Source organism: Lathyrus oleraceus, chromosome 6, assembly GCF_024323335.1.
Source record: "Lathyrus oleraceus cultivar Zhongwan6 chromosome 6, CAAS_Psat_ZW6_1.0, whole genome shotgun sequence".
NCBI classification, from domain to species: domain Eukaryota; kingdom Viridiplantae; phylum Streptophyta; class Magnoliopsida; order Fabales; family Fabaceae; genus Lathyrus; species Lathyrus oleraceus.
In genome coordinates, this window is record NC_066584.1 from 11,460,554 (window position 1) to 11,477,788 (window position 17,235).

The following is a 17,235-nucleotide window of genomic DNA, read 5'->3' on the forward strand; positions in this document are numbered from 1 at the left end:
AAAAACACGTTTAAAAAATATTTTTCTTTTGAAATAAGAAAAAATGAAGTTTGTTGTATTATTTTTTATTAAACTGAAACATATTTTTTTTTTCAAAAGAATGTAGTAGAAAGTAGATAATAGTAGACAAGAGTAATATGTGGAGAAGATCTTTTTTATGAATTTGCCTAGATTTTGATGAAGACGATAATATTAATTAAGAAAATAATGAAATAACAAAGATCATTAAAATTTAGTTTAAGCAAATATCTTTATCTTTGATAGATCAATTTTTTTTCCATATATCACTTAAAGTCTAAAAAAATATCATATTATTAAATGCTAAAATATTTTTCAATTTAAAAAGGCAGAAACCACTTAAATAGGCTTTAAAATTATGTTTTTCAAGAGTCAATATAGTGGTAATTGATTACCATATATATTTAATCGATTACATGATTTACAAAATGTCATGGTGTTAATCGATTACCATATGTGTGTAATCAGTTACATGTCAGCAAATTTCAATATTTTCAAGTAAAAACAACATTTAATCGATTACCAAGTTTGTGTAATCGATTAATTCCTAAAGGGACATATTTTTTTTCATGAACCAATGTCATGTTTAAGCATTGTAATGATGGTTCACAGTACCTTTCCGAAATGGTAGATTGTTTCATGGTATCTTCTATTAACATATAAATATTGGTTTATATTTCTAAAACTGATTAAGAACTTTCGAACAAATTTATAGAATCAAAATATCAATTTCAACTAGTTTTCATATTTCCAAGTTTTGAAAGTTTGATTAATTTTTTGGAAAACCAAAAAGTTCTGAGCATTAAGTGATATTAATTTGAAAATTGATATTGATAAGAAGCCTCTAATCCTAGTTTGGATTTGAAGATTCGGCAACTTACATAAAGTTCTTCATTTCTTAAAGAATTAGTGTAATTTTTAATTCACCATAGTGTTTGGTGAAGATCATCATAGTGTTTGGTGATTATGGAAAAAGTCATTTGAGTTAGAGTGATTCAGAGTTTACTATAGAGTTTGTGTGTTGTTGTGTAAATAAGTAAGTGATGCGCTTTCTTGAATGAGTATTAAGAATTCTTTTGAGATGAGTTTTGGTTTGAGGCTTGTAAGAAAATTTTTTAATACATTTTGAAATTCCTCTTATCAGATAGAGGGACTGGATGTACGCTTAAGTTGGTAAAAGGGAATCAAGATAAATATTGTGTGCCATTCTTTCCTCCTTAACTTTTATTTTTAAATAATAATAACCTTACTTCTGGCAAAATAAGATTTTTAGAAATTAACACTTAAACTCACAAAAATTTAGAAAACTTAATTCACCCCCTCTTAGGTTGCCATCTATTATTTATACTTGGCAACAAATCAAGTGTTGGATAAATTGCTCCTAGATACAATATATATGGCGTTCTCTAAACCCTTATTACGAATAGGTTCCGGTATAAATAGATCACCTTGATTTACCAATGAATATTATGAATTTTGAAAAATACGAATGTAAATGTTCATTGAGTCTCATGGTGTAAAAATTTGGAATGGATTTGAAGAAGGTCCTTTCACACATAATATTAATATTTATAGTGTAGAACAACACAAATTTAAAGAATGTTTAAATAGTTAATTGGTCCCTTTAAGTTGATATGTCTTTAATTTATATTTTTTTTTAATGAAGTCATGTTAAAAAAAATGATGTGGCTAACCTGACTTTTTTTTATAAATTTCACGTAGGCTTTTTTTAGTATTATTTTTTGGATTTAATTGAAATACATTGACAATGTAAAAGGATTTTTCACCGTCAGTTAATGATAGTCGTTGGATGTTGAAACAAGTTTGACTTTTATTTTAAAAATCTATAAAGTAATGCAAACGGGTGATGGTGATGAATCGATTGTGTAAAACATTTTATACTGACAGTATATAGTAATTAATCTTTTTTTTTTTTGTTTTGGTGTTAAATCTTAAAAGATAAAATTTTAAAATTTTGGTCCAAAAGGGGGGTTAACATATGACCTTGGACTTAACAAAGTAATGTTTGCCAACTAGTCCAACCATTTCATTTGTCTATAACATTGCATTGCAGCAAATCAAATGTATATCAGGCATGGAGTAGTCTGCAATATTATTAAAGACACATTATTTATGTATACGATAGTGTGCAATATTATTTCATATGGAGGTTTGCAATATTATTTCATATTCTTTCCTATATTATTAAATTTATCAATATTATAAATTAATATTTTTATTAATATTATAAAATAATATTTAATACTATTAGATAATATTAAATAGTATGACATAATTATTAAATAGTACTATAAAATAATATAAAATATTTAATTATTATTTAATATGTAATAATATTATGTAATAAATATTTACATAATAAATTGATATTACTAAATATTGGAATATTATTAAATAATTATTAAATTGTTTCCTTAATATGAAATAATAATTTTTAGACTAAATTATATTTTTAATCTTCCGATTTTGTCTAATTCACAAAATTAGTCCTCATATTTTAAATCCAAATAGTTTTGATCCCCCTACTTTAAATCCAAATAGTTTTGATTCACAAAATTAGTCCCCATATTTTAAATACAAAATTACATCATCATTTTTAAAACGGATAACTAAAATCAAATAGAAATCAACATTTAAGGACTTCATAAAAAAATACATGTACTAAAATAAAAAAGACGTCAACTTATATATCTAGTGATATGTCAAAGCAATATATTAAGAAAAAATACAAAGTGGATTTATTTATAAAAACGAAACACTCAAAATTAAAATTGTCAATGTGATAAGGCAGAGATGATGAAATATAGTATCGGTTGACGATTTTGGGCATGTGCAATCTAGCCAATTGCACATGGCCTCCAAAATTTAGGGCCCTCAAAATTTTGATGGATTTTTTCAATATATATATATATATATATATATATATATATATATATATATATATATATATATATATATATAAAAGTGAGGATCAACTAAATCCAAGAGTAAATTTTTTTAGCTTACTCCAAATCATAGCCTTTAAATTGAATATAATCTAATGGTTAATTAAGTAAAAATATTAATTAACAATTAGATTAAATTCAATTTGAAGACTATAATTTGGAGTAAACTAAAAAAACTTACTCTTCAAAGAGTAAGTTGATGCTGCACGCTGTAACACCCCGATTAAAATAAGATAATTATTTAATTTGAGTTAATATTATTTTATTAATTTAATTAAATAATTTAGAATATTATTATTGGAATTATTATTATTATTGGGTTATTCTTTTATTGGAATAAAAGTTGGAAGTTAGAAAAGGTCCCATTTAGTAAAAAGGTTATTTTTCACGTGAAAAGGAAAAAGGGGCAGAAAAGTGGAAAAGGGCAAAGAGAGCCAGAGAACAAGGGTTGAAGAGAGGAAGAGCTTGAAGCTGCAGGATTGCCGGATTAACTCAGGTAAGGGGAGTTTATCGTCGATTAATGGGTATTATGGGATAACATGTAGTGGGTAGTGATAAACCATTGTTTTGACTCTGATTAGAATGATGTATGTTGAAATCTGTGAAAATATTGGATGAACGAAATATGGGTTTAATTGGAGAAATTCGTAGGAATTAGATGTAATAATGTTAGCATTTGTGAAATCGAGTGGGGTATGATTCGTGTTAGATGATATGAACGATTATTGAGTAAAATTGGACTGTGGAAGGTTGAATTGGATAGGTTTCGTAGCAGAGAAAGCCATTGCAGATCTGGAAATTCTGGTTTCTGGTCATACGCGTATGGCACTAGGCAATACGCGTATGAGGTGGCCTGGTACGCGTATGGCACTAGGCAGTACGCGTATGGATGAGGAGGATGATGTTTTGAACGTGTTTTGGTCTCTGTTGGTACGCGTATGAGGATGTGGTACGCGTAGCATACGCGTATGGGATGGTGTTACGCGTATGGGTTTTGGCTGAGAAATGGACCATACGCGTATGGGACTAGGCAATACGCGTATGGGCAGACTTGTGGTTTTTCTGAGCTATTGTTGTGCAGTTTTTGGTTGTTTAGGCTGAGTGATGTAACTTAGCTGATGTATGACGTAGTAGGGATCATTTCCCGTTGTTTTGAGTAGTATAGGTATTAGTAGAGTGTGCTAATACTGTGATTGTTGTTTGGCATGATGTAATATGTTTTAGTGATAAAATGTGTTGATAATGTGTCATGGTATGCATAATGCTGTGAATGTATCAGTTATGTATGCATTGTGAATAGACTGTTTATGGCTTAGAGTGTGAGCATATGTCTATTCTTGAATTGTTGTTGATGTTGCATTGCTAGGTGATTAGCGTGCATATTGTGGCCTTTATGGTGGTAGCTAATTCCCATGGTGAGGAATTAGTGATGTTGGTCATTTTGGACTGTTGTAGATGTTTGCATGCTAGGTGATTTAGCGTGCATAGCATGGCCCTTGGGGTGGTAGCTAATTCCCATGGTGAGGAATTAGTGATGTGAGTCACTAGGTCTCAAATGAGTGGGACTAGTGAGCTTGGTAGCCGTACCTGGATTTGGTCGGTGAAGTTGAACTATATGTTCACGAATAGTCGGTACCGCATGCATGGAGTCTCATTGCACAAATTTTGTATGGCGTATAATATGAATGGATGTATTCCAGTATTATACTTGTGTTGTGTGTTTGTGTTGGCATTGAGAATGATTATGAAGTATGTTGGTGTTGAATATGATATTTGAATTGATATGCCGTTACTGAATGTGTGATACGATTAGGGTGATTAATGCGTTATTTACTCAACATTACATGATGTTTTATAATACTTGTTATATCGATTGAGGAACTCACCCTTACACTATTTTTCAGGTAACGAGCAGTGATTGAGTAGAAGCTAGTCCTTGGAGTCTAGTGTCGTCCTTAGTGGGTCATGCTCTGGTAGATGTAACATCGGGATGGGATGTTTTACTATGTTTTCTTTTGGTTGTTGAACAACTTTAGATGTAATGTAGTACATGATTTGAATGTTGTTATTTTGTATCCGCTGCGAATTATGCAAAATGTGTCTTATTTTGATTAAATAAATGAGCATGACAGGATATTTTGACGATTGGTGTGAAATGATTGTGTGACACCCTTAAGGGCATAATTACTCTGATTGATATTTTATTATTTTAATTAAATAATTGGGGTATTTTAGAAGGGTGTTACATTAGTGGTATCAGAGCATAGTCGGTCGAGTCGAGTCGTAATTATTCTATTTCCCCTGTACGGGATAGGTGTTGTGTAACCCTATCAGTACTTATTGTTTTAGCTTGTTGGGTTTTCAGAATAGAGATGGCTGGAAGAGGTAGAGATGATGCTGCGATTGCTGAGGCTCTGGGTATGCTAGCTGGAGTACTTGGAGGGAATCCGAATGTTGTGGGAATGGGAGCTGCTCGTCAACTGAGTGAGTTCCAGAAGAACAATCCTCTAATGTTCAAGGGAGCATACGATCCAGATGGCGCTCAGAAGTGGTTGAAGGAGATCGAGAGAATCTTCCGAGTAACTGAGTGTGCCGATAACCAGAAGGCCAGGTTCGGTACGCATATGCTGTCAGAAGAAGCAGATGATTGGTGGGTTGCTACCCGCACTGAGTTGGAAACTGCTGGGAATGCTGAGATCACTTGGGCTGTGTTCAGAGAGAGATTCCTGAGGAAGTACTTTCCAGAGGATGTCAGAGGAAAGAAAGAGATAGAGTTCTTGGAATTGAAGCAGGGCAACCGGTCTGTTACTGAGTATGCTGCTAAGTTCACAGAGCTGTCGAAGTATTACACTCCCTATAATGAGGCTACTGGGGAATTTTCAAAGTGTGTGAAGTTTGAGAACGGATTACGTCCCGAGATTAAGCAGGCTATTGGATATCAGCGGATTAGAGTGTTTTCTGACTTGGTTGACTGTTGCAGGATTTTTGAACAGGATTCCAAGGCTAGAGCGGAGAGCTATCAGCAAAGGGTTGATAGGAAAGGCAAGAATCAGAATGATCGTGGGAAACCGTATGCAGTTGGCAAAGGTTTTCAGAGACAGAGTGGGATGAAGAGGCCTAGTGGGGGAGACTCTAGTGCTCCTGCTAAGTGTTACAGATGTGGTCAGGCTGGACATCGTTTCCACGAGTGTACCAGTGTTGAGAAGAAGTGTTTCAAGTGTGGTAAAGGTGGTCACTTGGCTGCAGAGTGCCGGTTGAAGACTCTGACTTGTTTCAACTGTGGAGAGGTGGGTCATATCAGTCCACAGTGTCCTAAGTCGAAGAAGGAGAATCAGCCGGGAGGCAAGGTCTTTGCTTTATCGGGTTCTGAGACTTCTGCAGATGACCGTTTGATCTGAGGTACGTGTTATATTAATGGCTTTCCTCTTGTAGCTATTATTGACACCGGTGCTACTCATTCCTTTATATCATTGGATCGTGCTGGGAAACTTAAGTTAGAGATATCTGAGATGTATGGTAGTATGGTGATTGATACTCCTGCGAAGGGTTCAGTGACTACTACTTCAGTTTGTTTAAATTGTCCTTTGAGTATTTTTGGTAGAGACTTTGGGATAGACCTTGTGTGTCTTCCCCTAGTGCAGATTGATGTTATCTTGGGTATGAACTGGTTGGTGTTTAACCGAGTTTCTATCAATTGTTTTGATAAGACTGTGATCTTTTCTGAGAGTGAGGAAGGAAAAAGTTTGTTTCTATCAGCAAGGCAGGTGAATGAGGCAGTGGTAGATGGGGCAGAGCTGTTTATGCTGTTAGCGACTTTGGAGGCTAAAGATAAACTGGTGATTTGCGATCTAGCAGTGGTGTGTGATTTTCCTGATGTGTTTCCTGAAGAAGTGAATGAATTGCCGCCAGAGCGTGAAGTTGAGTTCTCGATTGATTTGGTACCTGGTACTAGGCCGATATCGATGGCTCCGTACCGTATGTCTGCTGTTGAGTTAACTGAATTGAAGAGTCAGTTGGAAGATCTGTTGGATAAGAAGTTTATTCGTCCGAGTGTGTCACCGTGGGGTGCACCAGTGTTATTGGTTAAGAAGAAAGAAGGTACTATGAGGTTATGTGTGGACTACAGGCAACTGAATAAAGTGACGATCAAGAATCGGTATCCTTTGCCGAGGATTGATGATTTGATGGATCAGTTGGTTGGTGCGAGTGTGTTCAGCAAGATAGATTTGAGATCCGGGTATCATCAGATACGTGTGAAAACTGAGGATATTCAGAAGACTGCTTTCAGAACAAGGTATGGACACTATGAGTATTCTGTAATGCCTTTTGGTGTGACTAATGCGCCTGGAGTATTTATGGAGTATATGAATAGGATTTTCCATCCGTACCTAGATCAGTTTGTTGTGGTGTTTATTGACGACATTTTGGTGTATTCGAAATCTGAAGAAGAGCATGCTGAGCATTTGAGAGTGGTTTTAGGAGTTCTGCGAGAAAAGAAGTTATTTGCTAAACTCTCTAAGTGTGAATTTTGGTTAGAAGAGGTTAGTTTTCTTGGTCATGTGATTTCAAGAGGTGGTGTTGCTGTTGATCCTTCTAAGATAGAAGCGGTATCTAAGTGGGAAGCTCCGAAGTCTGTTGCTGAGATTCGAAGTTTTCTTGGTTTGGCTGGTTATTATAGGAAGTTTATTGAGGGATTTTCTAAGTTGGCGTTACCGTTGACGATGTTGACTAGAAAGGGGCAAGCGTTTGTTTGGGACTCGAAATGTGAAGAAGGTTTCCAAGAGTTAAAGAGAAGGTTGACTACTGCTCCTATTCTGATATTACCGAGTTCGTCGGAACCATTTGAGGTTTTCTGTGATGCTTCATTGTTGGGTTTGGGTGGTGTGTTGATGCAGAATAAGCAGGTTATAGCTTATGCTTCGAGACAACTGAGGGTTCATGAGAGGAATTATCCGACACACGATTTAGAGTTGGCAGCTGTGGTTTTTGTTCTGAAGTTGTGGAGGCATTATTTGTACGGGTCAAGATTCGAGGTTTTCAGTGACCATAAAAGTTTAAAGTATTTGTTTGATCAGAAAGAGCTGAATATGAGACAGAGGAGATGGTTAGAATTTCTGAAGGATTATGACTTTGGTTTGAATTACCATCCGGGTAAAGCAAATGTAGTGGCTGATGCATTGAGTCGGAAATCATTGCATATGTCTATGCTAATGGTTAGGGAATTGGATTTAATTGAGCAGTTTAGAGACTTGAGTTTGGTGTGTGAGAGTACTCACAATAGTGTTAAATTGGGAATGTTGAAGTTAACGAGTGGTATTTTGGATGAGATCAGAGAGGGTCAGAAATCCGATATGCTTTTGGTTGATAAGTTGACTCTAGTGAATCAAGGTCAAGGTGGTGAATTCAGAGTTGATGAGAATGGTGTTTTGAAATTTGGTAATCGGGTGTGCATTCCGGATGTTACCGAACTTAAGAAGAGTATCCTTGAGGAAGGACATCGTAGTGGCTTGAGTATTCACCCTGGAGCTACGAAGATGTATCATGACTTGAAAAAGTTATTTTGGTGGCCGGGGATGAAAAGAGAAATTGCGAGTTTTGTTTATTCTTGTTTGACTTGTCAGAAATCAAAGATTGAGCATCAGAAGCCGTCTGGGCTAATGCAACCGTTGGCTATTCCAGAGTGGAAGTGGGATAGTATCAGTATGGATTTTGTTTCTGGTTTACCGAGGACAAGTAAGAATTGTGAAGCTAATTGGGTGATTGTGGATAGATTGACGAAGTCGGCTCATTTCATTCCGATCAGAATGGATTATCCGTTAGAGAGATTAGCCGAGTTGTATATTGAGAAAATTGTGAGGTTGCATGGTATTCCGTCTAGTATTGTTTCTGACAGAGATCCTAGGTTTACATCGAAGTTCTGGGAAGGTTTGCAGAGGGCTTTGGGAACTAAGCTGAGATTGAGTTCTGCATATCATCCGCAGACTGATGGTCAGACTGAGAGGACGATTCAGTCGCTAGAGGATCTTTTGAGGGCTTGTGTTTTGGAAAAAGGAGGTGCTTGGGATTGTTATTTGCCTTTGATTGAGTTTACCTACAACAATAGTTTTCATTCGAGCATTGGTATGGCACCGTTTGAAGCTTTGTATGGTAGGAGATGTCAGACACCTTTATGTTGGTATGAGTCCGGTGAGAGTGTTGTGGTTGGACCGGAGATTGTTCAACAAACTACGGAAAAGATTAAGATGATTCAGGAGAAGATGAGAATTGCTCAGAGTCGTCAGAAGAGTTATCATGATAAGAGGAGGAAGTCACTTGAGTTCCAAGAGGGAGATCATGTGTTTCTTCGTGTTACTCCGATCACTGGTGTTGGCCGAGCTTTGAAGTCAAAGAAGTTGACACCTCGATTTATTGGTCCTTATCAGATTTTGGAGAGGATAGGGGAGGTAGCCTATCGTGTCGCTTTACCGCCGTCGCTTGCGAATTTGCATGAGGTTTTTCATGTGTCTCAGCTGAGGAGGTACATTCATGATCCGTCGCATGTAGTCCAAGTAGATGATGTACAGGTGAGAGATAACCTGACTGTTGAAACATCACCTATGAAGATCGAGGATCGAGAGTTGAAGCAGTTGCGGGGTAAAGAGATTGCCTTGGTGAAGGTAGCTTGGGGAGGACCAGCAGGTGGCAATGTGACTTGGGAACTTGAGAGTCAGATGAAGGAGTCTTATCCTGAGTTATTCACTTGAGGTATGTTTTCGAGGACGAAAACTCTTTTAGTGGGGGAGAGTTGTAACACCCCGATTAAAATAAGATAATTATTTAATTTGAGTTAATATTATTTTATTAATTTAATTAAATAATTTAGAATATTATTATTGGAATTATTATTATTATTGGGTTATTCTTTTATTGGAATAAAAGTTGGAAGTTAGAAAAGGTCCCATTTAGTAAAAAGGTTATTTTTCACGTGAAAAGGAAAAAGGGGCAGAAAAGTGGAAAAGGGCAAAGAGAGCCAGAGAACAAGGGTTGAAGAGAGGAAGAGCTTGAAGCTGCAGGATTGCCGGATTAACTCAGGTAAGGGGGGTTTATCGTCGATTAATGGGTATTATGGGATAACATGTAGTGGGTAGTGATAAACCATTGTTTTGACTCTGATTAGAATGATGTATGTTGAAATCTGTGAAAATATTGGATGAACGAAATATGGGTTTAATTGGAGAAATTCGTAGGAATTAGATGTAATAATGTTAGCATTTGTGAAATCGAGTGGGGTATGATTCGTGTTAGATGATATGAACGATTATTGAGTAAAATTGGACTGTGGAAGGTTGAATTGGATAGGTTTCGTAGCAGAGAAAGCCATTGCAGATCTGGAAATTCTGGTTTCTGGTCATACGCGTATGGCACTAGGCAATACGCGTATGAGGTGGCCTGGTACGCGTATGGCACTAGGCAGTACGCGTATGGATGAGGAGGATGATGTTTTGAACGTGTTTTGGTCTCTGTTGGTACGCGTATGAGGATGTGGTACGCGTAGCATACGCGTATGGGATGGTGTTACGCGTATGGGTTTTGGCTGAGAAATGGACCATACGCGTATGGGACTAGGCAATACGCGTATGGGCAGACTTGTGGTTTTTCTGAGCTGTTGTTGTGCAGTTTTTGGTTGTTTAGGCTGAGTGATGTAACTTAGCTGATGTATGACGTAGTAGGGATCATTTCCCGTTGTTTTGAGTAGTATAGGTATTAGTAGAGTGTGCTAATACTGTGATTGTTGTTTGGCATGATGTAATATGCTTTAGTGATAAAATGTGTTGATAATGTGTCATGGTATGCATAATGCTGTGAATGTATCAGTTATGTATGCATTGTGAATAGACTGTTTATGGCTTAGAGTGTGAGCATATGTCTATTCTTGAATTGTTGTTGATGTTGCATTGCTAGGTGATTAGCGTGCATATTGTGGCCTTTATGGTGGTAGCTAATTCCCATGGTGAGGAATTAGTGATGTTGGTCATTTTGGACTGTTGTAGATGTTTGCATGCTAGGTGATTTAGCGTGCATAGCATGGCCCTTGGGGTGGTAGCTAATTCCCATGGTGAGGAATTAGTGATGTGAGTCACTAGGTCTCAAATGAGTGGGACTAGTGAGCTTGGTAGCCGTACCTGGATTTGGTCGGTGAAGTTGAACTATATGTTCACGAATAGTCGGTACCGCATGCATGGAGTCTCATTGCACAAATTTAGTATGGCGTATAATATGAATGGATGTATTCCAGTATTATACTTGTGTTGTGTGTTTGTGTTGGCATTGAGAATGATTATGAAGTATGTTGGTGTTGAATATGATATTTGAATTGATATGCCGTTACTGAATGTGTGATACGATTAGGGTGATTAATGCGTTATTTACTCAACATTACATGATGTTTTATAATACTTGTTATATCGATTGAGGAACTCACCCTTACACTATTTTTCAGGTAACGAGCAGTGATTGAGTAGAAGCTAGTCCTTGGAGTCTAGTGTCGTCCTTAGTGGGTCATGCTCTGGTAGATGTAACATCGGGATGGGATGTTTTACTATGTTTTCTTTTGGTTGTTGAACAACTTTACATGTAATGTAGTACATGATTTGAATGTTGTTATTTTGTATCCGCTGCGAATTATGCAAAATGTGTCTTATTTTGATTAAATAAATGAGCATGACAGGATATTTTGACGATTGGTGTGAAATGATTGTGTGACACCCTTAAGGGCATAATTACTCTGATTGATATTTTATTATTTTAATTAAATAATTGGGGTATTTTAGAAGGGTGTTACACACGCAACACCTTTTGCATTTGATACAAGTTGTGTTCGATTCATGTAGCATGTAGTTTAGTCCCTTAAAATTGTTTCGTTAGCCTATTTGGTTTTTTGAGTTAAACTTTTAAGAAAAACGTTAACCAATGTATATGTGACCGTTTTAATGGACTTTTAATATTTGACGTGGCTTTTTTTTTTGACATTTTTTATTTTATTTTCATCTTTTTCTTTTTAATACAAACCCCTACAATTCCAAAAATAAAAAGATGTTTCTCCTCCCTTTCCAAAATCCTAGCAGCCGTCACCTTCTTTCTCTTTCTCCTCATCCATAAACTCTTCACCTCCTTCTCCATCTTCCATCGTTTCCTTCTTAACATCTTCCATCTTCCATCGTTTCCTTCTTAACATCTTCCTTCACCTTCCTTTGTTTTTGACAGAAACAAGATAATGAGGGATTTGATGCATATTTAATTTTAGATCTAGTTTTAGATTTGATTTACTATGTGTTTGGCTTATGATCTGATTTTAGTATCTTAACTCACTCATCACTCTTTCATTTATCAAATGTACTTTCTTTCTGTACTAGTAGATGGTATTGTAATGTAAATATTCTTCAAATTATCTCTTTATTGATTATTGTTATTCTATGATTTTTTGTTTGGATTTCAACGAAACTGTTGATGAGAAGTGTTTGCACATCCATAGTTGCCTTTGCATACATGAGCCATCTGAGCAAGTTGCTTGAAAGAGTTGATGAAACTAACAAAATCCATCGGTTCAATAATGTCCACATCATATTTGAGGCGTTAAAAAACTTTTCAGAACCGCGAAAAATAAATGTGCTAGTTCGGTCATCGCCTTTGCCGCACCTTTATGTTGAAACCATTTCTACAACGTTCACAACTTATTCTCCTTCCTCGCCATGATTTATGTTGATATGGTCATTTGTTATAATTCTTCATCACAAATGAAAAAAATTCAGTTGTATCATCATCTCACCCGCCTTCATCATTTGGGTACGTTTTAATTATTAAAATCATGATTTTGTTTCGAATATAATCTAAATTTTTGTTTTGATATATTTTTATATTGAGCGTTTATTTTCTATTGGCCATGTTGTTTTGTATTGTGTATTTATATTTAGAAATGAATAGGGAAATACATAGAAATATATAAATAGTTTTGTTCCATTATTTAGTGTTTTAGGTTTATTGTTGTCTGTAACTTATAATGTCATTCATCTTCTTACTAACATGAATTTTCATTTTTGTTGCAGATCAAAAAGTTATTAAACTCATATGTTAGCTTTAAAGAAATAGTAATTGAAAACATCATTTTACGTTGAAGAATACATTTTATTGCAGTGCATATATGCTACAAATATTGAGACTAAGTGGATTGAACTCTCTGAGGAGCCCAATGAAGATTACACAAAATAGTTAAGAATAATGAGAAGCATTGAATCTATTTTATTGCAATGGTTACTTACAAAGTATTTCTGCAATTATATTGCAAGGAAATTATTAAGAATAGAGAGAAGTATTGAATGTATTTGTTGTATTATTATGAAAATTTGATTTTGTTGTATAACTTGATTTTTATGAAAAATTTGTTTTCTAATAAAAAGAGGAGGATTAATATATTTTTTTACATATTATTAACAAATTGTGGGGGTTCTTAACCTCCGAAAACAAAATTCTCAAATTTAAATAAAATATCAATTTTTTAAATAAATTTGCTGACTCGGTATTATGTCACTTTCCTAGTTGTCATACCATGTTGGTAAAAGTAAATACTTTTTTCAGAAAAATTAACGGAAGCGATCAATAATGCTAACTAAATAGTTTTTAAGGGACCAAAGTGTGATGTTTTTAATTAAGGGACTAAAGTGAAATATTAAATTAAGTTAAGGAACCTGGTGACTAATTATGCCATTACTATTTTATAAAAAACATCTTTAGAAAATGCAAGGAATTGAACAATACATTGGACGTTACAATATCATTCTTGAACCAGTATTACTAATCAAATTCTTACCATTAAATGCTTTTAAACGAAAATATATAAAATTATCAAATTTTTAACTTAAAGTTTATAAATATTATAAATTATCATATATATTAATAATTATTGAATTTTATTTTATAATAATTTACTAAAAATTTATCAATATTAGTATTACTTTTAATTAAGTCACATGATTATATAGATAATAAATTAAATTACTAATTTAAAAAAATTTAAATAACTTAATTTGGGGTAGTCTAACCTAACACATTATTCATAAAATTTTATAATTTTTTTAATTAGTTTAACTTTCTTAATGTTTTGTCCATAACGTACATTTAAATTTTGAAATAAAAACTCAATTATATTTTCCACATATCATCCAAAGAAATCAAAATTGTTTTTTAAATAAGACATAACAACACTTTATTAACCATCGCTTAAAGTGAATAGAGAACAATTATGTTATCCCACATTTTCAAAACATGGCATAAATTAAATAAGGGGTCATTTTCAACAAAATTCCAGAAACTCCTCTAAAGAAGCATGGTCTATTATCACTTTGAACGTGGTTTTTCAGTCGTTGCCTAAAGGAAAAAATATTTTGTGAGACCGACCAAATATATATATATATATATATATATATATATATATATATATATATATATATATATATATATATATATATATATATATATATATATATATATATATATATATATATATATATATATATATATATATATATATATATATATATATAATATATATATATATATATATATATATATATATATATATATATATATATATATATATATATATATATATATATATATATATATATGTTTCTTTTTACCAAAAACCAGATTTTCAAAATTAGAACAAGACCTCTAAATTGTTTGACACTACCATGATACTATATGGAAGAGAAGGTAATAATTTAACTATCAAATTGAAATTTACTCAAAAACAATTAAAGGGGCAGAAGAAAAAATGACAACACCTTAAAATGGAGACCTTGAGAAAAAACATGAGGATAAGAAAGAAAGAGTCTGAAACCAAACCAAAGGGTTGATTTTGATACATCTTTTCCACATAACCAAATCACTCATCAACTGACAATACCAGTTTCTACACTCAAAGTCACACAAAAAAAAACGATTAGGAATTAATTGAAACAAAAATGAAAACAAAGTTAGGTAATTTCAAATATGCATATACATACTTGGAGATGAGGTTCAAGGTTGAGGTAAGTTAGGTTTTTCCTTATTGGGTCGATAACTATATTTTTGTCTTTCTAGGTTTTCTGATTTCTTCAACCAACCCAACAACATCTTTGTTTTCTTCTCAAAATTTTCAACTTCGGGCAATGGTTTTCGAGTGTTAACCTTAGTGATCTTTTACAACTCAATAATTATGAAATCTGAATCTTAACATAAAATCCTAAATTTAGACTCAATTGTGATTCTACTCCGTTGGACTTAGATAGAATCGTTACCTCTTGTGACGATTGAAACCTTTGATACAGATCTACGGAGCGATCACGAACGTTGAACGATGACAACGCCTCTACTCAGTCCACACGAACGGATTCCTTCAATCTCAGTGCTAGTTGCTACGAATGAAGGCTTTGAGTGAGAGAGAGGGAGAGAGAAAACGAAAATGCAACTGCACTTATGCTTCTGCACAAGGGTTCTATTTATAGAACCACTTGTGTGGGCTTCAAGCTAAAAAGCCCACTTAAGTGTATGTGGCCCATATCTTATAATACGCCAAATTCACTTAAGCGCGTGGTACCTTACCATATTTCGTATTCTACTTAAGTACACCGTACCTTACGATGTTCTACAATTCACTTAAGTGCACCATACCTTACGGTGTTCCTTAGTTACTCTATCTCTCATCAATCCGTCCTTTGTGTGTGACCCTGTAGGTTTTCGCGGCATTGGCAATTATATTAAATCACGTATTTAACATAATAAACAGTGAGCGGTATCTAACAACACATCACTGCTACCCAAGACACGAAAATACCATATGATCTGACAAATCCTTCTGTGATAATACTTATGTGTATAATTACCCTTTTGCCCTTATGTCTATATGGAACACAAGGCATAGACCGTGTCATCCTTGTCCAGTTCAATATTGGGCTCATAGACATTTATCCTGTTACGCGGGATAGGCAAATTCTATCTAGGTCATTCATGTCTCTTAGCATGCTTCGTGGAGTATCCATCAACTGTCTTTATGGTCATCCAGTTACGGACAACGTTTGATCAGCAATAAAGTACTCGACTATACATCTAAGGTCCATAGTGGTTTCAGGTCAAAGGGTGGTACACACCATTATCACCATGAGAATAACTTATGACACTTTGCATAACATTGTATATAGTATTCTCATAGCGGGTCAATCCAGTATAAATATTACTCTTAACATTCATACCTATGTTTAAGACTTGATAACTCCTTATCCATGATCCATGAGATGAGATCATCAGTCTATATACATAATAGTCTTAATGCTTTAATGTTATCCCACTTTACAATAAAGCTCGACTACGGATACTTTAAGAATAATGTCCTTATGTTTAATATGATCTCATGATTAAGTCACACACTTGATACATTAAAGGGACTAGCTATTCTAGGGACTTTATTAAACAAACATAATAAAGAAAAATCCTTTTATTATTAATAAATAATTCGATACAAGTACCAAAAGTATTGGCCTCTAGGGCTTACACCAACAATCTCCCACTAGCACTAGAGTCAATCAGGCATACCCCTAATGCCCATCATGCTTCTGCTGCGCAAGAGGCTTTGTTAGTGGGTCAGCAATATTGTCAAGTGTAGGTACTCTGTATATTTTCACATCTTCTATATCTATTATCTCTCGAATGAGGTGACAACGCCCAAGTATGTGTTTGGACCGTTGGTGAGATCTAAGCTCCTTAGCTTGTGCGATAGCACCATTGTTATCACAATAGAGACCAATGGGATCCACAATGCTAGGAACTATGCCAAGTTCACTAATGAACTTTTTGATCCAAACAGCTTCCTTTGCTGCACTTGAGGCAGCAATATACTCGGCCTCGATTGTAGAATCAACAACCGTATCTTGCTTTGAACTTTTCTAGCTCACAGCGCCACCGTTTAAGCAAAACACATAACCAGATTGTGATCTAAAGTCATCCTTATCTATCTGGAAGCTAGCATCGGTGTATCCAATTATAGCCATCTCTTCCTGACCTCCATATATCAAGCATGAGTCCTTAGTCCTTCTTACATACTTAAGGATATTCTTGACAGCTACCCAATGAGCATCACCAGGATCAGATTGGTACCTACTCGTTGCACTTAAAGCATACGAGACATCTGGTCGAGTACATAACATGGCATACATGATAGATCCTATTGCAGATGCATATG